Below are 24,496 nucleotides of genomic sequence, written 5' to 3' on the forward strand. Positions count from 1 at the left end.
TACCAGTAGAATGCCATGCACCCAGTATTACTGCTGCACAGGTTAAAACAGCACTGTCCAAGGTCAAGAATACAGCTTCTACGGGACCTGACAATATCCCTGGCTGTGTTCTACATGAATTACAGCGTGAACTGGCACCTCACCTGTGTGCCTTGTTCAATCATAGCCTCACCTCAGACTTTGTCCCTACCAAATGGTGCACTGCTACAGTCATCCATCTCCACAAAGGAGGAATGACTATAGACCCTGTGAACTATCGCCCCATTAGCCTGACGAGTTTGATATGCAAAGCTATGAAACACATCATGGACCTAATAAACAAGGATATAGGGAATTCCCAAACTCTGGATTCCACACAGTTTGGTTCTGTGAAGGGTAGATCATGCCTGCTCAACCAGGTCGACTTCTTTGAGTCAGTCACCAAAGCTGCTCGTGCAGGCAAGGTGGTTCATACAGCCTCCTTGATCTGGCCAAGGCTTTTGATACCATTCCCCACTCAGGAATCATAGAAAAGTTCACTAAGCTAGGCATCAATCCCAATATCACTAGGTAGGTTGCAAACTGGCTCACAGATAGAACCCACAGTATGAAAGTAGCTGACTCCAAGTCAGACTGACGACCAGTCACGAGTGGAGTCCCACAGGTTTCAGTCCTGGGTCCTCTCCTGTTTGCAATCTACTTCTCTGAAGTCCAGGCAAACATGAAGGGACTCTGGCTGAAAAAGTTTGCAGATGATTGCAAGTTGAGAGCTATTATTAACCACCTAAGTGATGTTAACATCCTACACAAAGGCCTCACTGAGACCTAAGACTGGTGTCAGAACCATGGCCTTAAGCTCAATGCCAAACAATGTGTCATCATCCCTTTTGGGAAAAACCTAGTTCCCATGAATTACCACATCAATGGTAGCCCACTGAACTTAGAAGGTGTTATAAGAGATCTGGGCAAACAGGTTGACAGCAACTTTGCTTTTGACCATCACATTGCCACTGTGGTCAGAACATCCTTCTATGTGGCACATCTCATTGCTAAGGGTTTTGCATCCAGGAAGAAAGAGGTCATTGTCTCCCTCTACTCTTCCCTCATTAGAGCAATCATTGAGTACAATGCCCCATTTGGCATGTACCTTATTAGACACCTGCAACAACTGGATAGGCCACAAAAGTACCCCACAAAATTATCATAGGCCTTAAACACTTGTCCTATATGGACAGACTCAAAAAACTCCAACTATTCTCTGTCTCATATTGCTTGCTTAGAGGCAATCTCTGCTTGACTTACAAAGCCATGTCTGACCCAGCTCTGTTAGAAATGCTACATCTAAAGAAATCCCAATCCCTCTGCACCAGACGCTCCAGAGACCTCAACCTCATTACCACAATCAACAGAATATGCTGGAGGGACAGGCTCATAACCCAGAGACTGCCCATGCTATGTAATAGACTTCTCATACATGTCAAACAGAGCACCTCACTGGCCCTCTTCAAGAGAAATCTTGACAAGTGGATGCAAAATAGAAAATTCACCCCTGTGATCACTCCAGTGGCACTACTCGACAGAGGCACTGGGAACAATGGCACAATTCCAGGGTAATCCTGTGGGCTAGGCTTATAAAGGCTCTGGGGCCATTAGCCTAGTACACCCCTATTACCTATAAACCTATGAATGGGATGAAGAAAAATACCAAGGATTTTCCAGGAAGTTGCCAAGGATAACACTGCATTGGTGTCATCTTTTATCAACTGCCAGATAGCCAGTCAAAGTGACCTCCAGGGTTCATCCATCCTGATGGAGGTAGATTGGTTCATAGCCAAAGCCAGACATACTGAAAAGGTAGTGGAGGAGAGGTCTTGGTAGTGAAATGATGGCCAAAACATGGCTGGGAAGGGAGGAGGGTGATGAATGATAAGTGTTAGTGCAGGATTTAGAGGAGAAAATATTAACATGAAAAGTTACAAGAGAAGTAACACCTTTTAATGAAATGCGTATGACTATCTAAAATAAGAACAAAAAGTCTGTAGGTCTCAAAAGAGGTGGAAACAAATGTAAGAAAACATATTATATGAGAAGTATAAAGCAAGCAACATTGATAAAGGAAAGCAGAGGTATATACTAGTTAAAACAGAAGATATGGGCAATGCAGCTAGATATGACAAGGCCAAAGAGGAAGAAAAAATCTATGTCAACTCGAAAGGAAGATAAACCCTTTTGTATCTGCAAAAGGTGAAAACAAAATATAAGGGGGAGAGATAATGAACCTTTCACACTGAAATTGGTGCTAATATACTCAAGTCAGTTGCATGATACATGGCAGGGTCCTTCTAGAAATGTTACAGAACTGGGACCTTAAACACGTACTAAACCTGTTTAACCAAACAGTGGTAGTTGGTTAGGATTTCTGATGACTAATAGAAAGCAGATATGATTACCATTCACAGGAGAGTGAGCACAGGAGCTTGGAATTCAGAAACATTTATCATAAGAGGAGAAGCCGTTGGTTGAAAGTTTCCCAATTAAAGTAAGCCTTTTCAATTCTTATATATCCCTGCCAATAAGGTTTTCCCCTGGTTGAAGGCCACAGTGTGGAGGGTGGTGTCATGGGCAGATCTGCATGATAATGTGGAAATCCGAGGGAACAGATTATGATGGAAATATCAATAGCTCCCAATTTGCTCAGACAAGTGATTTGGAGAATCACTTTGCCTCATACTGGATGAATGGATGAGTATTTTTTTTATTGCAATTGACTAAGAAAGGGGCTTGTTTGTTGATGGTGGATATACTTGTGTGTGTGCATATGTGTGTGTGTGTGTGTGTGTGTGTGTGTGTGTGTGTGTGTGTGTGTGTGTGTGTGTGTTTGTGTGTGTGTGTGTGAACATTTTTGAGTGAATGTGTGTGTGCATGTGTGTGTGTGTGTGTGTGTGTGTGTGTGTGTGTGTGTGTGTGTGTGTGTGTGTGTGTGTGAAAATTTTAGAGTGAGTGTGTGTGTGTGTGTGTGTGTGTGTGTGTGTGTGTATGTGTGTGTGTGTGTGTGTGTGTGTGTGTGTGTGTGTGTGTGTGTGTGTCTGTACATGCACAAACATAGGTGTCTGAATGCATAGTAGGGAGTTGCCTTTCTCGATGTGATTAATGGGCTACAAGGGAGAATATTAGAGTGATTAGGGCTGATAGCTTTCATGTGGGCTAGTATGCATTTCAAAGAAATGTTGATGAGGTTATAATGAGGACTTCTTCATTGTTGCTATACCTGTCTCTGAACTGCTTTTTCTCACAGTTGTGGTAGTTGACCAACCTGCAATTACCATGAGCAGTGAGCCTCTTTCTGAATGCCAATCACAGGTCAAATGAAGGCAAACAATGTAACACATGGTCTACTCCAGGAACCTTACAAGATGCAAGCTAGGAAAACTTGAGACATGCAGTCTTGAAGAAAGAAAGAAAGAAATAAGGGAATATATATATATAGGTTCATAGGTTCATAGATTAGTACTAAGCTAACTGCCCTTGCGAGCCATTTTAAGCTTAGCCAATTATCCCTTGTGGGACTCAAACCCAACACCTTAACCATTAGGCCACCCTCCCAACCCTATATATATATATATATATATATATATATATATATATATATATATATATATATATATATATGGGTCTACCTGACATGGTCGACAGTTCATATGGCCGACAGTTTATTTGGTCGACAGTTCATTTGATCGACAAGCATTTTAGGTGGGGGGCTTCGACCCCCACACCCCCCAATGTGGGGGGCTGTGCCCCCCACCCCCCTAACTATATATATCAACTCCAGGATTGCACAACATTGGGGAAGGGGGCAAATCTGCTTGTCGACCAAATGAACTGTTGACCAAATGAGTGTTGATTATATGAACTGTCGACCATGTCAGGTAGACCCATATATATATATATATATATATATATATATATATATATATATATATATATATACACATATATAGATAGATATATATATATGTAAACGTATATATATCTATATAGGCTATATTTGTGTGTGTATATATATATATATATATATATATATATATATATATATATATATACATATATAAACCATAAAAAACAAAACACTCCATGAGCTAAAAAGGTGCAGTACCACATAGAGGTGTAGCACCCAACAGGATAAAAGCACTCTCATCCAAATAAAAAAACAACTAGGAGTACAAATAAAGTCTATCAAAGCCAGATTTGTGGTAAATTTGGCCTCCCAGGCCAAGGACAACCATAACACATTTTTATCTATAACTGCAACCTCAAAGGCACTACACAACTGTGTGCAGAGCTTATTGTTAATGGAGCCAACTATACTGAGACTGAAGATATAGCAAACCTACTGGTAGAATAATTCATCATAAGGAGTTATCCAGATATTAATGTCACGCGGTCTTGTATTACTCCTAGGGAACTGCAGAGGAGAAAAGACAAGCAATTGGACACAAACAGAGCAAAGAGTGATATTAATAGGAAAGATAAAAACATACTGTTGACACATTTTGTGTCGGTAAACTGTCGTGAAGTGCTGACATATAAAGATCTCATTACAGCCTACCCCTTGAAAAGAAAAGACAGACTGTCTAGAAGTTTTCATCTCCTCACTCACTTAGCCCATAACACACTCTGACTGCTAGTAAATGTACTGCCATTCAGAAGGTTATTAAATGAAACATTCAAATATAGTGGTTAAAGTCAAAACCCAACACACTGAGATCACTGAAATTCAGAAATCATTATGGGAACTCCCTCTTCGGTCTACATTGTGATTCTTCAGCATAACCTTCCTTCTGTTGTCAGAAATGTGTATAGTTCTCCTTAATAAAGCACTGAAATCAAATTTTACATGACCTGTTATTGTAGTTGTAGTGATGGTGTTCCTTTTCTTTATCCCGTACATAACCAACATTATGCACCCCTTCCTGTACCTGTACTCATCTGAACAATTCATTCCTGCTATACAGGTGAGAACCAGACTCGTTAATTACCCTGCCAGGGAATGAGAAGAGCAGCAAACATTAGGAAGAAGGCGACTGAGGAAATGAGGAGTAATAATAGAAAGATGAAGGGAATTAAAAAACATTTTCTACAATAAACTTATATTAGAAGGAAATAGATAGATGATAACAGAAAGAAAGTGTAGACAAATGAAGAGGTAAAGGCCAAGGAAGTATTTAGGCAAGAAAAGAGTTGGACATTGGGAGCGTATCAAAACATTATGATGGCACATATCTACAACCTATCACAGCTTTGTCACTCCTATATATTTGTAAAACAGGAAGTTTAGAATCCAAATACATTACTCACTAAGAGAAAGAAAGCTGATCAAGAATAGGATTCCTGTGACAGGCAAAGACACAGGTTAGACTCACATCTAATGCTAAATAGGCACCAGTCCAGCACAGACACCTCTAGCATCACATTATATCAATTCCATAAAAAATAACTTTATTCAACAACAAACATCTAATGCACTGAGCTAAAAAAAAACAAACAAAAAGAAAAACAAAAGCAAAAACAAAAATTTACAAAGCGCAATATAATAAAAATCATTCACATAAATAACAGAAGAGAAAGACACAATGAATGAATTAACCAAATGTTTGTTAGAGTAAAGCTTGCCTGTGAAAGCCCCTGTTTAACCCCTTAGGAACCAATGTGTTAAGTTTCAAAGTATATGCTGCCACCATTCTTTTGAGAACCATATGCCTGTATTCACTTGTATGTTTTAAAAACAAATGCACTTGTCTTTACAAATAACTTCAATAAAAACAAATTCCCTCAAATGTTTTGTACAAAATGCAATGTCACTATCACAGTTATTATTTCTGCAGTCCTTATGAAGTTCCAAAATACTTGTTTTAGCAACTCTTAAGGTTGGACAGAACAAGACACAGCATATACAACAAAGGTAAAACTGCAGTTAAAAAAACAGTCTTTACTTCTTAGGTTCATAGGTTGGTACTAGGCTATTGGCCCTAGGGCCTATACAAGCCTAGCCATAACAATTCCCTGGATATTTCTTCCCACAATATTTACTTCCCTGGACCCCTGTCTAGCAGGGCGACTGACGTGATCCCCAGGGTGAATTTCATATCTCCCATCCAATCGTCAAGTCCCTTTTGAAGAGGGCCAAGGAGGCGCTCTGCTTGACATGTATGAGCAGTTTATTCCAGAGTATGGGGAGTCTCTGGGTCAGGAACGTATCCCTCTAGCATGTTTTGTTATTATGATGACAAGGTTTAGATCCCTGGAGCATGTGGCTCTGAGGGACTGGGATTTCTTTAAGTGGAGCATGTCCAACAGCTCAGGGTTTGACATGGCCTTGTATGTTAAACAGAGATCGCCTCTGAGTAGACGATATGCCACAGAGTATAGCTGGAGATTTTTAGATGGTCAGAACAGGGCATCTGCTTTAGGCCTGTGATTCTTTTAGTGAGGTATTTCTGCGGCCTTTCCAGCTGTTGCAGATGTCTTGTGAGGTACATACCAAACGGGGCATTGTACTCTATAATGGGTCAATGACCTCCTTTTTTTGGATGAAAAGCCCTTAGTGATGAGGTGTGCCACATAGAAGGATTTCCTGACTGTCGTGGTGATGTGGTTATTGAAGATAAGACCACTGTCCTCCTGTGTCTCAAAGTCTCTCATCACACTTTCGGTATTTAGTGTACTGCCACCTATGTGGTAATTCATGGGTACACACTTTTATCCAAAGGGGATTACTATACATTTCTTGGCATTAAGTTTGAGCCCGTGGCTCTGGCTCCAAGCATCTGTTTCTGTAAGGCCCTTTTGTAGAACATCCACATCATTTGGGGATTCAATAAGGACTCCCAGTTTGCAGTCATCTATGAACTTTGTTAGCCAGAGTCCCTTGGTGTTGGCCTGTACTTCAGAGAAGTAGATGCCAAACAAGAGCAATCCCAGGACTGAACCCCGAGGAACTCCACTTGTCACTTGTCTGGAACTAGATTTGGAGTCTGTGTTATTTTCAAATAATGTCTCTGTAGAAACATATGAACATGCTGCACAGTGACTTCATTGAAGAATTCCCTAGGTGACAGTACTTCACAGTGCAGGAATGTTTTTTTCAAAAATAACACTACACCAAATATGGTCATAGGTTCATAGGTAAGTACTAAGCTAGCTACCCTTGTGAGTCATTTTAAGTCTCACCAACCTTCCTATTTCTGCTTGAAAATAACATAGTGCATTTGGTTATAAATTGGCCTTATCCATTCCATGGTTGATCTTTATATATTACCCGTAATGAAAATAACTGGGCTGATACCATAGATAATTTGAGGGGACCCATGCATGAGATAAAACATTTAGGAGCTGCCTCTACCCATTAGTAGTACAGAGGCCAGCTCTGGGGTAAATTTTCTGTTTCTCATCCATAGATCTAAGTTGTGGTTGAAAATCCACAGGGATGAACTTTGTTTTATGTGGATATGGAGTCTGTGATCTTTGAGTTTTGCCACACAGAGATAGAACTAGTGGGACTATCAGGTGATTGTGTTGGGTTCATGAAAGTATCACTGCTAGCACTATTTGGACAATGCCATACTGCCCAACAGCAAGCTAATTATGTTCTGTGATTCAAAGACATGATAAAGCCACATGGAGCAACATCTCATTAGTAACTCATATCACATTTTGGAATCAGACACTGTGCAGCAATAGCTACCCTGTGCAGTTATAGATACCCTAGCTAATGTTCCCCTTAGAAAACCAATGCAGTGCAGTCACAGTGGTGCCTACAAACATGTGCTGCACATAAACACACACACACACACACACACAAACACACACACACACACACACACACACACACACACACACACACACACACACACACACACACACACACACGTGCATGCAGATGTCTTTGCAGTACTTATCTGCTGTGGTAGTAACAACTCACACACTCACACAAACACACACACACACACACACACACACACACACACACACACACACACACACACACACACACACACGTGCATGCAGATGTCTTTGCAGTACTTATCTGCTGTGGTAGTAACAGCTCACACACACACACACACACACACACACACACACACACACACACACACACACACGCGCACACGCACACACACACACACACACACACACACACACACACACACACACACACGTGCATGCAGATGTCTTTGCAGTACTTATCTGCTGTGGTAGTAACAGCTCTGTTTCTTCCATAAGAATGAATGGAATGACATCACCTGTGAATCACTCAATTACTCTATTTTGAACCCAGGAAACAGATCTGGGGAAGCTCACTTGCCTAATTAGGATTAGCTACACTCCTGGACTGCTGAATTTGCATGTGACCTTCACCAGCAAGATTGGCGTAGCACTATAGAGCAGATCCCTCTTACAGGATTGTGCAGGATGTTAGACATGTTTGTATCCTGGCCTATATATTTTCTAGCGCATGATCACATAGCAGTAATCTCAAATGTTTAATAATTTATTTCCTGTGCCAAATATGTATGCTGAACAGCAAAGTAGGCCAGTTGTTTTTCTGTGCTACACTAGTAGTTTTCCTTAGTGGTAAGGCTTTCCCACTGAGTTTTAGTTTTTAAAGCACAGCAATACAATAAACATGATATGTCCATTCCCCAGAGTATATTTTCTAACGTGGGTTTGTGCTCCTTAGTTCTGCAAATTGATACCCAGCTGCCTATGTGTTGGAGTTGATGAGAAAGTATCAATATGGGAATTAACTTGCAAGTTGGAATTGTAGTACTTGGATTAGTCTCCAGTGGTAAGTCTTGGGGGTCTTCTTCATCAGACACTTCCAAGACTGACTGATTTCTTCAATCCTGAAACTTTTTTGGATCTACAGAAGCTGATTCAGATCTAAAGAATGCTATGACTAGGGCACCATCGTGTATGGTGAGGACCCCCAAGGCTTACTGCTGAAGACTAACCCAAGCCAGTAAGGTCTACATTTCCAACTAGAGTGTATTTTCCTTAATAAAGAATGATCCCCATGTTTTTGTGGAAGAAAGAAAAAAGCAGAACTTGTCAGTTTCTTCCCCCCTGATGCATTTCTACTCTAGTTAGTTCTTTAATGCAAACCATATTAGGGCTACATGCAGTCTTGTGATAGTTTCTTTACGATTTTGCCTTCCTTGATTTTATGATAGTTTCTTTATGATTTTGCCTTCCTTGCTCTTACACCATTTTGCCTATTGAATCTTGAGAAGCCTTTTTATATGTCATAGAAAACACACAAAACAAGATACCTGTTTCTCTTTTATGTTATTTCACACCCACTGAGATTGTAACTCTATTCAGGCTCAGAATACATAGTTCTTTAATTGTGTATTGACATATAAAGTGGCATTCTTTCCACTCCTTGTGACTGTAAACCCACTGAACCTTTTTCAGTCTAAAGGTGAATAAACCTGTTAATGACAATGACTGACTTCACTTATTAGCTAAGCTTTGCCAGGCAGAAAATATGACACTCTGGTTATCTCAGGCCAGGAAAAGCGACGATTACTGTGTGGCTTTTTATATCCAGTCAATTTACAAGCAGTAAAAATATTTCTCCCACACAACACCTGTCATAAAAATAATATAACTAAAAACTAGGGTTTTAAACATAGATGTAAGCCTTTGCTGCACACTAAATTAATCTTATATCATCACTTTATGCTATTCTGGTGATGAAGGAATTGTCTATGATTTTGGCTGCAAATGGTTCTCTAATAGCCTACAAACCAAAATCCATTTGGCCAACTACTCTGATAGATTATACAGGCTTGGTCTTAGAGTACAAGTACCTTTTACTTAGCCTGAGGTTTGTTGACCTTGAATCTAGTCTTGTCAGTTGGGAGGCAAGAGGCAAACACTCTCCCATATGAAATAGTTGTTGTTGGATATGCATTTAGTCTACCAAATTCTGTCAGATAGGCTTTAAAGGCTTGATCATAGACAAGATGTAGCACGGCCATGATTTTGTAGCAGTGGAAAACAATGACTGGGATCGATTTTTTAATACTTTTAGTGTGAAAACTGAAGAGAATGTGGCCAAAACTGGCTTCTCTCCACGTTGCCTACTTACAAATGGATAAGGAAACAAGTCATCAAGTTGAGTTGTGTCATGCTGAACCTCATCATGCCTTTTTCCACAGGAAATCACTGCTAAGTGTTCGTATTCTCTTTACCTGGGCACTGTCAATGACTCCCTTGTTTTGGTAATTTCCCTTTACTTCATGTTCGTGCAGCCACAGAGTTATTATTGGCACATTCAGGGGACCCCTACATAGATGGCACAGGTGGCCCTGAGCTCAGTGACCTGGTTCTTTGTTAACAAGTCATATGTAAAGGGCCAAGATGTCTGTATTGTATCTGAAGTCCAATAGCATAAATTATGATTAACAATCCTGTGATATATACAGCTGTTGTCTACAATGAGGAAAAGCCTTTTATGTTAGTTATATCTTAATACTGCATTTATGCTTGGTGAGAGTTCATTTGTCATTGCAGTGCCTTCTAAAACAGCAGCTAGCATCATAAGAACTTTGAATTCTGAGTATTAATAATTTACCATTGTAAAGAAACCTCTTTTTCTAATCACCATGCATCCAAAAGTGAGCACTGTGAACAGTACAGCATCCCCTGTGGGGAAAATAATTTGGTATGCCATTTCAAGGGGTCCTTATCCTGGTTTAGTTTCATCCAGTCAGTGTTATGCAATTCATGGCATAGTGGAATGATTTCTGCTGTACTGATGCACTCTAGACAAATTTGAAACAGAAACATGCATAAAAAGCTACACTTACGTAATTACACACATGGACTAAAAAAATCTTAACTATGTCATAGTGTTGCAGTTTTCAAAGCACAAAATACATGAAAATGAATACCTGTTGTAAAACAAATGTGGGAAAGGAAAGGGTTAAACTATTACAAATATGAAAACAAGATCCTTCTGATTTTATACCATCTGTGCTGCAGTCTAGTAATGTACCCATCAGCTTTTAAAAAGCTTCATCTAACAAGTTTAGCAACTTTTTTGGTGCATCTCCTAGAGTGTTAATTGCTTATTCATGTGAAAAAGGGAGCACCTCCCCACCTTGCCTAGTTTTCTTCTTTTTCTGTGGTTTGTCAAGCTATTATAGCCAGCTGTAAATAGCTTCTCAAGTGACATTTGGTGACATTCAATGGAATGCGTTTATCAGAATTGTTCAGCTTGCCACTATAAATGCAATCCATTTCATTTTGTTCTTCTTTGCAACCTTTTTTTTCTAAATTTGTACCCAGTAAATGGTAAATGGCAAGGTGGTGTTCATCTATGTAGCTGTGCTGAAATGTCACTGTGAAATATCTTTAATGGGCTAAGTACAGCCTTCGGGTTGCAACTTGTTTAGCAGTAAGGAGCTCTAGAGTTTCTCTCTAATTTCACTATCCTTTAGAACTGCATAATCTCAGTCAGCAGCTAATTATAAGTTATACTGATCACAGTAAAGAAGATATGAACAAGGTAGGCAACATTTGATCTGGGCTAATTTTATACTTGCATTCCTACAGCTTATGCATTGTTATTACAATCCAAGTTGCTATGAATGACATGTCTTGTATTTACTGGAACTAAACAGATGAATCAGTTTCAGGTTCATTAAAAAAGAACTGTGGCATCTGTGAATAATACTTTGAAAAAAAAACACAAATTTAACATATGAAGAATAATTTATTCAAAACATATAAAAATATTTGTTACAGTTGTACTAAGGATTATGGCATAAGTATTGAATACTTTGAATGTTACTATTTTTTCCAGTTTTATGTTCTTTTAAAGGACTACCTTTTAAACTTAGTTGTAGGAATGCTGTAGGTAGACGTTTTGAATGCGTGGATCTGATTCTATATTAATTTTAAGCAGCTGCAGTACAGTGAATGAAAGTGAAATATATATATTCAAAACTGAACATCAGAAGTAAAAGAAAATAATGTGAGAGACACCATCACACAACCATTTTAAGTTACTCTTATTAAGTGTGTCTGTATGTGCATATGTGTATATACTTGCATGCACCTAACAGCATATATTGCATGTTAAACACTTTATTTAAATAACTATAGAGTTCTGAAGATAAATGGATTGCACAGACAGATATAAACACCAAGCAAAACATAATATTGCTTTATTCATAAGATAAACATGTTTCTTTGTAATGTGGTGTGTTATTTCCCTTTTCTCATTTTCAAATTGTGTGTGAGAGTGTAGCCTAGAGGTAATAACAGAATTTGTTTAGTAACTCTGGCACACAGGCATGGCTGGTTCCTGAAACTGCTTACAAAGAATGCAACTCCAACTAAATTGCTTAATTGTTAATTTTCCCAGAATGTGGTTAGCAACTCTGTCCTGTGTGCCCTGTGGGTCTTATCTGCTTAACAAAACAATACAGTAGAAGGGAAGCTTTGTTTCACTTCCTTATCCATGAAAAGCAGACTAAAAACTATTTGCAAGATGACAATGAATGCTGAAAGAAACCCTGTATTTAATTACATTTACAGTTTGGTCTTACAGTGTTTTTAACCATGTTATGTCAGTAGATATTCATTCTTGTGGATATTATTTAAATTTGCTTATATTTAATCAGTTTGGAATATGTCTTTCATCATATGTTGTTTTACAGACTAACTGTGCATAACAATCCAAAGTACAAAAAAAGGGAAGGAGTACAATGAAAGCAAACATGTCAGTAGCTCTCAGCTACTCAGGTAAAAATTCAGAATTATTTAGGGACAATCAGGAGCACTTTTTAAAATATCGGTGCTATTCATATGGAAGGCTGACAGAATAAGAGAATGTCAATTAACATGCAATTTCCAAACTAAAAGAAAATCTATAACTGCAATGATGGTCATTATTCAGTAACTGTGATACACCTTTTTCTCAAAATTGCCAGTTTTAGGAATGAATTGGAGGGACAGAGCTATCAGGAATAGTCCTGAAAATCAGGGAAAGCTGAGAGGTACAATGACTGTAAAAAAAGGATTTAACCACAATTTGTTTGATTCTGTAAACATGTGCTTCTAATTTTCTTTTATTCTTGGTGTTTTCTGGGTAACTTAAATACATAGGGCAGTGAATATTTGGTGCAACAATGCTCCTACATTCTGCAGTCCATTAGAAGTTAATTGTCTTTATCTTGTACAGCAGTTATATTATCCACCACAGCAAGTAATAGTTATAGCCTATTTGCACACGTGTTATGTTATGTTCTGCAGTAAATTAAAAAAGAGAAAAGCTTGCACCAAAACCACGAATAATAAAACTTCTTTAATGGTAGCTAGCATACCAAATAACAGCACTTTCACAGACTTTACATCTGCTTCCTCAGGCTTCACAATACAGCCTTGAATCAATTCAGTATTTATAATGAAGCATTAACCAAACAATTTATTAATTAATTAGTGTCTTAAAGGTCAACAAACAAAATTGATTCAAAGCTGTATTGTGAAGCCTGAGGAAGCAGATGTAAAGTCTGTGAAAGTGCTGTTATTTGGTGTACTAGCTACCATTAAAAGAATTTTATTATATGTGGTTTTGGTGCAAGCTTTTCTCTTTTTTAATTCTGGACTGATTTTTGTTTTAGCAGCACCAATTTATTGGTAAGACATTTCTTTTTCTCTTCATGCTCGGCAGTAAATAACATCCATGCTCTACACATATAGATGTAGCTTATTCAGAAAAATAAGTTACACAGCAATGCAATAGCTTGCACTATGCTTCATCCATGGTATCCAATAAGGGAATAAAGAGATGTAAATGAAGTAGAGCAAACAAATGGCATGGTAATGAAATGCAAATTAAGGGATTCAAAAAATGCTGTGATTCTTAATCATACTTACAGCACCTTGCACACCTGGTAGTTTACTTGTATAAAATGCACAGGATATGGGAAATATAGGTATTACATGTTGGAAAAAAATAAGAGGAGTGGTAGTAGTCTGTGCTCTGTAGTACCTTACAAGTGCTGAACTAGTGGAGTATTGAAGTGGACCACAGCAGTGATGTCAATTTTGGCTGTGTCTTATCTACAATAACTTGACTAACCAGCAAATAGGTAAATGGTTCTGTGAGGATCATGCCATAGTATACAGTCTGGAAGGCATGCATCACTCGGATGCTGATTTTAAGGTGTGTATCTCTTCCCATGGAAACCAAGATATGTGTAGTACTTAGCATCCTAGTTACTGGGACCTTTCACTGGCCAAATGAGGATACATTAGGTATAGTAGAGGCTCTAGCCACTCAAATAATTAACACATTTCTTGATGTTATGTTTGTACATGTAGAAGAGCATATCCAATATTCAACTAGAGGAGAAAAGGGGGAGAGAGAGAGAGAGAGAGAGAGAGAGAGAGAGAGAGAGAGATACCACTATGCATGACTTCTATAACATCAGCTGCATCCCCATGGTACTGGTTACCTTGAGGTAGTCTGAGTGCCAGACTAGAGTCAAGCTCAACAGGGTCTTCTTTCCTGGCTGATTCTGCCTAGCCTGTTCTCTTAGCTGTGGTTTCTCTAGATAGTAGGTAGGAACAGTGGAATCTCGTTCATCCATTCATGCACGTCACTAATTAGATGACGAAGCATTTGGCTACCTTAATTGAGTCATAGTTACTCCTGCCGTTTACCCATGCTTCATTGAATTTCTTCACTTTGACATTCAGAGCACTGGGCAGAAGTCACGTCCCATCAACACCCATCTTGGGCTTTCACAATGCTTTGTTTTAATTAAACAGTTAGATTCTCCTGGTCTGCACCACTTCTAAGTCAGCTGCTAACTGCCTGATGATGCAGGACGCTGGTTGGGACCAGTGCCCACCACAGCTGGGCCGATCCACAGGAAGGGCCTGGAGTGCATCCAAAGTCGCTACCACTTGTCCCCCTGGACCCCCGGGAGGGGGGAGTGTTGGGAGGGGGCGATGCCTCATCCAACCACAGCGTGCACCCAGCCCCGCTTCATGCCCAAGCCTGACTGACCCAGCCCTTAGAGCCGGTCCTTATCCCTGAGTGCCACACATTGCAACTGTGAAACAATAAAGGCCCCACATGACCCCAAGTCACATAGATAAGTGAACAGTAAGGGATTATGTTTTGAGAACTGGCAGATGGTTCAATGTAGAGGGGTCATCTCTAGTGAAAGTGTGAGTGTGTGTGTGTGGGGGGGGTTGACACTCTGACAATGCATGCAATTCACATATTTGGCACATATCTGACCTCTGTTTATACTTCCAGAAACTGATGGTCACCTGGTTGTTAAGTGCAGGCATGTTGCTCAAATACTTGTTTCCTATAGTATAAATTGTCCATATAGACAGTATCATCCAGTAAACTACTGTTTATGAGTTTTACTTTTTGCTGGATACTCCTGGATCCCTATCTAGTGATTCCTATCCACCATCCTGAAAATGCACCTGAAATGGCATACAACACCAACCATGCTGAGATACAGATATCCCTGAAAGTGTCCTTGGTGTGCTGGACACATGGTTTCATTGTCTTGACACATCTGGTGGTGTACTGCAATACTCTTTATACATAGCTGGTTGTTGTCTTTGTAGTGCTGCACAGCATGACGCTGCAGAGACAGGCTGGTCTCCCCATGCCATGTATGCATTAGAAGGATCTGTACCAGACACAATCCCAGCAGCAGTAGGAGCAGCAGGAGAGAATACTTAAGAGAATCACAGTGATACATTTGCAGGAAGAACCCCACCCTCCAAGGTAGTGACAGGTGTCGTATGTAACAGCACTGATGAACTTGCTATGTCTGGCCAATAGCTATGTCTCATAGAAATTGTAAAAATTACAGTGTCACACAGAAGAAACATAATGTATGTGTTCTTAGTGCTGAATTATCATGGTAAACATGAATCTGGCTATGCTAATCAGTGTGTGGACTGCTACACTGTGCATCAGACATCACTTCAGTACAACACAGAATGGATAGTGTTGTGGATCACAGTTGTTTTTAGAACATATGACAGAGGACATAATAACCCAAGAAAGCAAATGTAAACTTGTTGAGATAGATAACGCTCAGAGATGGGTGGTGATAGTGTACATGTCATAGGGAGCAATGGCTGCAGCCATCAGTCACTCATGGATGAGGGGGTACTATGGGTGACAGACATTATAATCTCTTATGACAAAGATGAGGTGCTACTACATGGCCTTGACCTGGATACATATCCTACTGACAGGTGAGACATGGCATGGCTTTTGACCTTCTGGGACAAGGATTGTGTGACACTGTGTGACATGGACCTGGATACAGCTGTTATTGGCTTATGATGGACTGATAGGCCTTGTGATCTCCTGAGACAGAGACTGGATGTCACTGCATGGGGTGTAGCTCATACAGACTTTGTTGGCTACTGAAGGGTGATAGCGCTTGTGACATTGTGTGATGTAGATGGAGTGTTGCTACATGAACTGAACCTGGATATAGATCTTCAGATATGCCCATGGAAAGTTACATGACACTGGTGTTACACTTGTAACTTGCAAAAGTCCGGGGCATGTGCAGCATGGGTATGTGCCCTACTCTGGTCATGGCAAGCCCTGGCATCATTGCCAGTCATAATAGAATTGATGATCCTACACAGAAAATTGCTCATTGCAGTGGTGAACACAAATTAAGTCTTGAGTGAAAGTATGGTTTCCAGATGATTGATTGCTACATCTGCATGGATCTGATAATGATGGTGGGAAGCATCCTCTCAAATGTTATGCAGCATGCTTAGCAGCTCCATTGTACACTGTGGGGCAGCAGACTGTGTGTTCATGAATTTCTTGCACATCTATCAGTTTATCCCTCTGCTGCCTGCACCTGTAGGGCTAAATTGGAGATGTGACACTGTCATGTACTGCTGTGTCACTGTGCTAAGTATGGCTCTATCATAAGCAGTACAAACAAGTGAATCTACTCATTCTAACATAAGGGAACCCATTATATGGCTATCAATCACAGTCGATGTTGGGATGCTGGCACCTGCTATTCTACAGCCACAGTGTCCTCAATAGTCAAAGCCATAGCTTCACCTTGTGTGAAGTGTATCCCACCCCCTTTGATTAACAAGGATGATGACATTCTATTCCAGACTATGATTCATGACCACTTCCTTTGGCATCATTATTGGATGCCTTGTTGTGCCATTATCGGCCATTTAACCAGTCTCAAACATTTGTGTATCATACCTTTCATAATTGACATGTGTGAATGCAGAACATACATGACACCATGATCAACCCAATGATATTTGCTACTAGGGTCCCTGTGAGTCATGGAGGGTAAGGGCATATGTGTAGGAAAATCACAGCCACTTTACCATTAGTAGATGCAGGATTTCTTTTTATTCTTGATGTAAATATAAAAATAAATGTGCATCATTTAAACTGGACTACCCTGCACTTACTATGTCTAAGAACAGTATAGCCAAAACTCTTGTTGGTAGTACTAATAGGTGTATCACTCATTGAAATACAGTGGGGCTAGGCCATCCTGACAACATCCATTAAACCTCCACAGATAATGCATGGCACATCACAGCCAGACAGGTATATAAGAAATTGTTTGGACTCCCTGCTTCATGCACTAGTGGGCCACCCTTGTGGTCAATCACTACATCCCGCTCTGCCATATCTTGCACTTGGCTCAGCTAATGATGTGTTTGAGGCATCAGTGACACTGCTCCATTGTACTGTTGTGCTTGACTGTAATGCAGTCTTGCAGCAAGGAATTCCAGACTTGATTCCATAATCATTAATCTGTATCACCTCTAACCTACAAATTTAAGCCATACTGCCTGAGAGTTTGCATAATCATCTTATACTGTGTAGCATGGACATTTTCTAGCCTCTGCTAGCCTGGCTGTCCATTGATTATGGTTTAACATACAAAAAGATAAAGCATGCTGAATCCTGCATATAATAATATGCTGACTATAAGTGTTGATTAGAGTGTGTGTTGTGTCTTTAAGAAGCATTTTGAAGTGAGGGCATCTGCATATAAATAGAGAGCACATGCAGGCAGCACTGCCAGAGTGTTAATATGTATGAGTGCAGTAGTCAGTCTGTTTATTCATTTGTTTAAGTTACTAAGCCTCAATACTGATGTGTTTGTATGTAATAAAGCTGCTTGAACTGAACCCATAAATGTTTGTCTACTTTATCCTGACTACATGAGTGACATGGTGTCAAAGGTGGGATATCTGAGCAACATGGTACCAGAAGTGGCATGTCTGAGTGACATGGTGTCAGAAACAGGATCCAGATGTTGAGTCATGAGGTGACAGCTAGAAATGGAGGAATATAGAGGAATTGATCATCTCAACCTGCTCAAACAATTGATACAAAGCCAGGAATGAATTTCAGGTACTAAAACTCATATAAATGATGTAATTCACAAAGAAAATGATGCAAAGCATTTGCAAAGTACAAAACGCATTTTTAATGAAAGGAAAAGCACAAAATGCATTATTGATTAAAAGAAATGTGAAAACTATGATATCTGATAAAATTATTCGAAGTATAACTTATGAAAATGTTCAAAATTACTTTTGATTTGCATAACGAACATGATAAATGTAAAATTAGCACAAGAAGAGTATAATGAGGATGATAAAAGTCACAAGCATAATAAAAAAGCATCACAACTGTATTTTTAGTAAACAACGACCATGTTTTTCAATACAAGCTATTATTTTGCATTGAATAAAGCTATTTGAAGTATAGCTAGAGTTGTTCAAAGTATCTCAGTGTTCAAAATGTTGCAGTGTGTTCTTTATTACAGCATGATTATTTGTGTGCAAAATACAGTTATTTCTCAAAGTACACTTATCTCACAAAGTGCAGTCAAAATACAGTAATTTCGAAAATTTTCTTGTGCTATAGAGAGTTATTTCACAGAGTGCAGCCATTTTGAGAAGTTTCTTATGCTGTGGACAGTTAATTTTCAAAGTTCAGTCAAAGTACAGAAGTGTTTCTTATACTGTACAGAATTATTTCACAATGAGTTATTTCAAACTGTTTCTTTTGCTACAAATGTTTATTTCACAAAGACAAGTTATTTCAAACAGTCTACTGTGCTGTTGAGCATAATTACAAATTTCTGGCATATATGTGTGTGTATATCCATACACAATTCCGAGAGTCTTTATTACTATGTGTTGGCATGGAAACACATTTCGCAGACCATCTCCGCTTGTGTTTGATAATAATATTGCAGAGAATTGGAGAGTATTTGAGTAGGAATACAATATTTTCATACAAGCAGCTTTTTCTGACAAAGGCGCACGTATGGGTGTATTTATTTTGCTTAATCTAGTTGGGTCAGATGTCATTGAAAGAGAGCATTCATTTGTTTATGCACCAGCAATATATGCAGGAGAATGGCAAAACCACCGGGTCCCATTTACATTGTAGAAGGGTCTGTTAAGCAAATGCCTTTTGATTGACACATAAATGTTGAACTACGAAAAGTTTGAATGGCCAAGTAAGCAAATTTTTTCCCAGGGGGAAAAATTGCTTAGCCATTATCAATAATTTGCCCTTTCCTCTACTGTAGTGCAATCTTGGAGTTGGTATATTTAATTGTGGGGGTGTGGGGTGCAAACCCCCCAACTTCTTAGGGTTTGGTGGTTTGTTTTTTATTGGCCAAGAGATTTTTTTCCCTGATAAAAATTCACTTTCTTGGCCATTCAAAGTTTTTGTAGTTCAACATCAAAGGGAGTTCACTTAACAAACCCTTTGATGGCATAATATAGACCCAGAACCATCATATTGTTGTACAAACTGTACAAGCTAAATCAAGGGAGGACCCTGAGTGCCTGAAATGTAAAATTAGAGAAATGTGTAACCCCCAAACAAATATTACTTTGGAGAGGCACTTATTTTTACACAAGAGATCAAAAGCCAGGGGAAACAATTGCTGCTTACATTACTGACTTGAGGAACAAGGCTAAAACATGCAGATTTGGTGATTTGAAAGACAAATTGATAAAGGACAGGCTTGTGTGTGGTGTTAATAATGCTGCAGTGAGAAAGATTTTGCTTCAAGACAGTGATTTAATATTTAGAAAGCAAAAGCTTACAGAAAGGCACACCTATATGCTTGCAAATAAGATAATGATTTCAGCAGCCTCTAGGACAAATGTCAGCAGTATGCAGTATGTGGTTAATAGAAACAGTCCAAAGCACAGGACAGCTGCGACAGCCACTGCAGGGTTTCCAGAGAAAACCCATACCTTTCCAGCAAGTTCTACGGTTAACTTAGTAAAATGGACATGCTCAGTGCAGCGCAGGGGTGAGTCAGCAAAACCCAAGGCAAGTCTCAAAGCTAACTGTCACAACTGTATTGCCAATCATGAGTCTAAAAGAGAAAAGTGCTTGGTATTTGGTCGACAATGCCACAAGTGTAAAAAATGGAACCACTTTCAAAAGCTTTGTAGATCAAGCAAGCCTCATTCATTTATTAAGAAAGGTTACTCAAAAAAGCACATTGATCACATAGAAAGCTGCAACTCTACTTTTTATGTAGATAGTGTATCTGTGGTTGGTGAAAAGGTTAATGCAGCAGATTTGTTGGCAAAAAATGAAGTGTTTTGTACTGTCCTGATTAATGGTAAACCCACAGAGCTCAAAGTAGACACTGGTTCATAGCGCAATGTCATGTCAGCAGAAACATTTTTTAGAGTAAGAGCTGGAGAATGACTTAACTTGGCCAACTGTGCAAAGCTTGTTGCTTATGGAGGTGATGAAATTCAAACTGAAGGCTTAATCGTGCTTTCATGTTACTCTGCTGGGGGCAATTATAACTTGCAGTTTTATGTAGTCAAAAGACCAGTACAGTCATCATTAGATCTCGGAGACAATTTAAAAATTAAACTGCTTTACTTTATCAAAGAAGTCCATCATATAAGCACATGTTTGAGTTCCAGTTTCACCAATGCTGTTTGATATTTTCGAAGACAAGCTAGGCAAACTTCCAGTTGTATACTCCATGATGTTAGACCCAGAGGTCAGTCCAGTGGTCAGACCAGCAAGCAGAGTTCTGATAGCTATGCAGGACAGAGTCAAAGTTCAGTTAGATAAAATTGTGCAGCAAGGAGTGATTTGTCCCATTACAGAACCAACTGAATGGGTGTCTGCCATGGTAGTTGCTCATAAGAAAAGCTCAGATGAAATCAGAATATGTATTGACCCAAAAGACTTGAACAAAGCATTAAAGTGACCCCACCATCCTATATGTACAGTTGAGGAAGTTGCCGTCATCATGCCAAATGCCACTGTTTTTTTCTGTTTTAGATGCAAAGAGTTCATTTTGGCAAGTAATGCTTGATCGCAAATGTTCACTACTGACTACATTCAGCATGCCATTTGGTAGATAAAGATTTCTCAAAATGCCTTTTGGAATAAATTCTGCCAGTAAAGTCTTTCAGCGTGCAATGGGGCAAATTTTTTCAGGCTATCTGTGTACTATTATAGTAGATGATTTACTAGTTGGAGGAAATGATGAAGCAGAGCATGACAGAAATTTCAGGAAAGTTCTGGAAAGAGCACATGAAGTGAATCTTAAGCTCAATCCTCTGAAATTCAAACTCAGGCTGAGAGAAGTTACTTATGTTGGTCATTTATTCATCAGTTCAGGCTCATGACCAGATCCTACCAAACAGCCATTCTTGAGATGCTAGCTGCAGATAATGTCCAAGTCTTACAACATTTTCTTGGTAAGGTCAGCTATTTGGGCAAGTTTATACCAGACTTCAGTGAATTATCAGCACCCTTAAGAACGCTGATATGTAAAAATGTTGCCTGGTCCTGGTTGGAGCAACACCAATGAGCATTTGATGAACTGAAACAGAAAATTGTCAGTCCACCTACATTGAGATGCTATAATATTCACAAACCAGTGATTGTTTCCTGTGATGCTTCAAAGTTTGGTCTTGGTGCAGTTATTTTTCAAGAGGGTAAAATAGTAGCCTATGTGTCTAGAACTCTTACCCAAACTGAGATGCAGTATGCTCAAATCAGGAAGGAACTTTTGGCAATTGTGTTCCCATGTTCGAAGTTCCACAATTATATTTATGGCTGAGCTATCCAGATTGAGACTGATTGTCAGCCTCTAGCCACTATTCTAAAGATGCATTTGCACACAGCTCCAGCAAGACTACAAAGAATGATGCTTAGATTACAAAAGTACAATGTAAAAAATTTCTGTACAAAAGGCAAACTTCTTTATCTGGCTGATACCTTATCCAGATCACCCAGAAATACCACAGAAAATCTTGATACAGAGAATTTTGAGTTAAATGTCATGGAAGTGAGTAATTTTTCTACCACAAGACTTGATGAGCTAAGTGATCACACAGAGACTGTTCCAGATTTTCAGAAGCTCAACCACTTTGTCAGTGTTGGATGGCCATCAAAGCAATCTTGTGTACCGCTAGAAGTGCAACCTTATTTTCCTTACAGGGATGAGATGTTGATGGAAGATGGTATAATTTTCCAAAGTCCTAAAGTTGTTGTTCCTACTTCCTAACAACATGAGTACATCCATATTTTGCACTGTGGCCATGTCAAAAGATATCTTGTTCAGTATGCAATAGTACTAAACTGCACTTGCAAAAAGAGCCACTTCAGCTAAACCAGATTCCTGAACTACCTTGGTCAACAGTAGCCACAGATATATTTGAGTGGAATGACCAACATTACTTAGTGTTGGTAGACTCTTACTCCAATTGGTTCGAGATTGATCTGCTACCTAACCTAACATCCAGTACTGTCATTACTAAGTTGAAATGTCATTTCTCAGTCCATGGTAGTCCACACAAAGTTATTTCGGACAACGATGTCCAGTTTACCAGTCAGTTTTTCCAGAAATTTTCAAAAGAGTGGGACTTTATCCATGTTACCAGAAGCCCTGAGTACCCACCTTCAAATGGCTTAGCTGACTGTGCAGTACAAAGTGCAAAGCAATTACTTGAAATGTCAAAGTGTGACAATGCTGATGTTTTCTTAAATTTGCTTAATCTCAGAAATACACCCCATGACAATTTACTTGGCTCACCTGCTCAGAGACTTCTATCTAGGCAAACTAGAACAACCCTGCCTATCAGTTCCAGTTTGTTGGTACCCTGTGCTAAGAACACCAGAGCAATCAAGCCCAACTATTCAAAATGCATTCATCCCAGAAATCCTACTATGATAAAATAAGCAGATTTCTTTGTCCTTTGAAAAAAGGAGAGATTTGATCGAATTGGACAAGTGAGAGGTGTATGTGCCGAGCAATGATCCTACCTAACACAATCTGAGTGTATAGAATATGGAAAGAATCACTGGCATCTTCTTTCAGTGTCTGAATTGATATCGCAGCATCGTACCTGTGATACAGACTTTAGATCTCAGAGCAACTCAGGCGATGTTCTTGTTGAAGGACATATCTCAGTACCTATTCCCATTCCTGATTATGTCCTAGATGTCCCTGAAGTTGAACATTCACCAATAACAGTCCCTGTTGCTAAACGCAGTCCTAATTTTTATGTCACATGATCAGGTTGTATTTCCAGACCTAGTGTAAAATATGCAGCAACATGGACATGATTGTTTTACTTGTAATTAGTTCTGTATAATTGCATGACAGAATTATTTCTGTACAATTGCATGTCAGACATTATTGTTATTATTACTTAGCATGAGTTATTTCTCAAAGAGGACAGATGTAGATCAGAGCATGTGTTGTGTCTTTAAGAAGCATTTCAAAGTGAGGGTACGTGCATATAAATAGAGAGCATGTGCGGGCAGCAGTGCCATTTAGAGTGGACAGGCAGAGTGTTAACATGTATGAGAACAGTAGTCAGTCTGTTTATTAGTTTACGTTTAAGTTACTAAGGCTCAATCCTGATGTGCTTGCATGTAATAAAGCTGCTTGAACTGAACCCACAAATGTTCGTCTACTTATTTTATCCTGACTAGACAAGTGATAATAAGGAATATAGCAATGCATATTTGTAGTAATTCTGAAGGGTATGCCTACAGATAAAATGTATGTAATTGCTTCACATAAGCATGTATTCACAGTATACAGGCCCTACCAACTCTGGTTCATTAAAACATGTTAATTCTTAAGAAAGCTATCTTTTTATATGATCAGATAACATATGTTTTTCAATAACAGCACAGTGCAAATCTGCTGCATACTACAGACATGTAACTGGAGATGCACATTGTAACTAGGGTTGTGAACTGACTAGAACACCTGCTCCAGGTACTTTTGCCTATAACAAGTAGGCATGGCTGAATGTCTGTGAAACCAAACCACTGAATATGCCACCCTCAAACTGTCATGAGCTCTTGTGCTACAAATGTAACTAATACATTCATATCCATTAGAATTTCTTACACATCTTTTAT

This window comes from Protopterus annectens, chromosome 1.part0, assembly GCF_019279795.1.
Source record: "Protopterus annectens isolate FY-2018-M chromosome 1.part0, PAN1.0, whole genome shotgun sequence".
Lineage (NCBI taxonomy): Eukaryota > Metazoa > Chordata > Ceratodontiformes > Protopteridae > Protopterus > Protopterus annectens.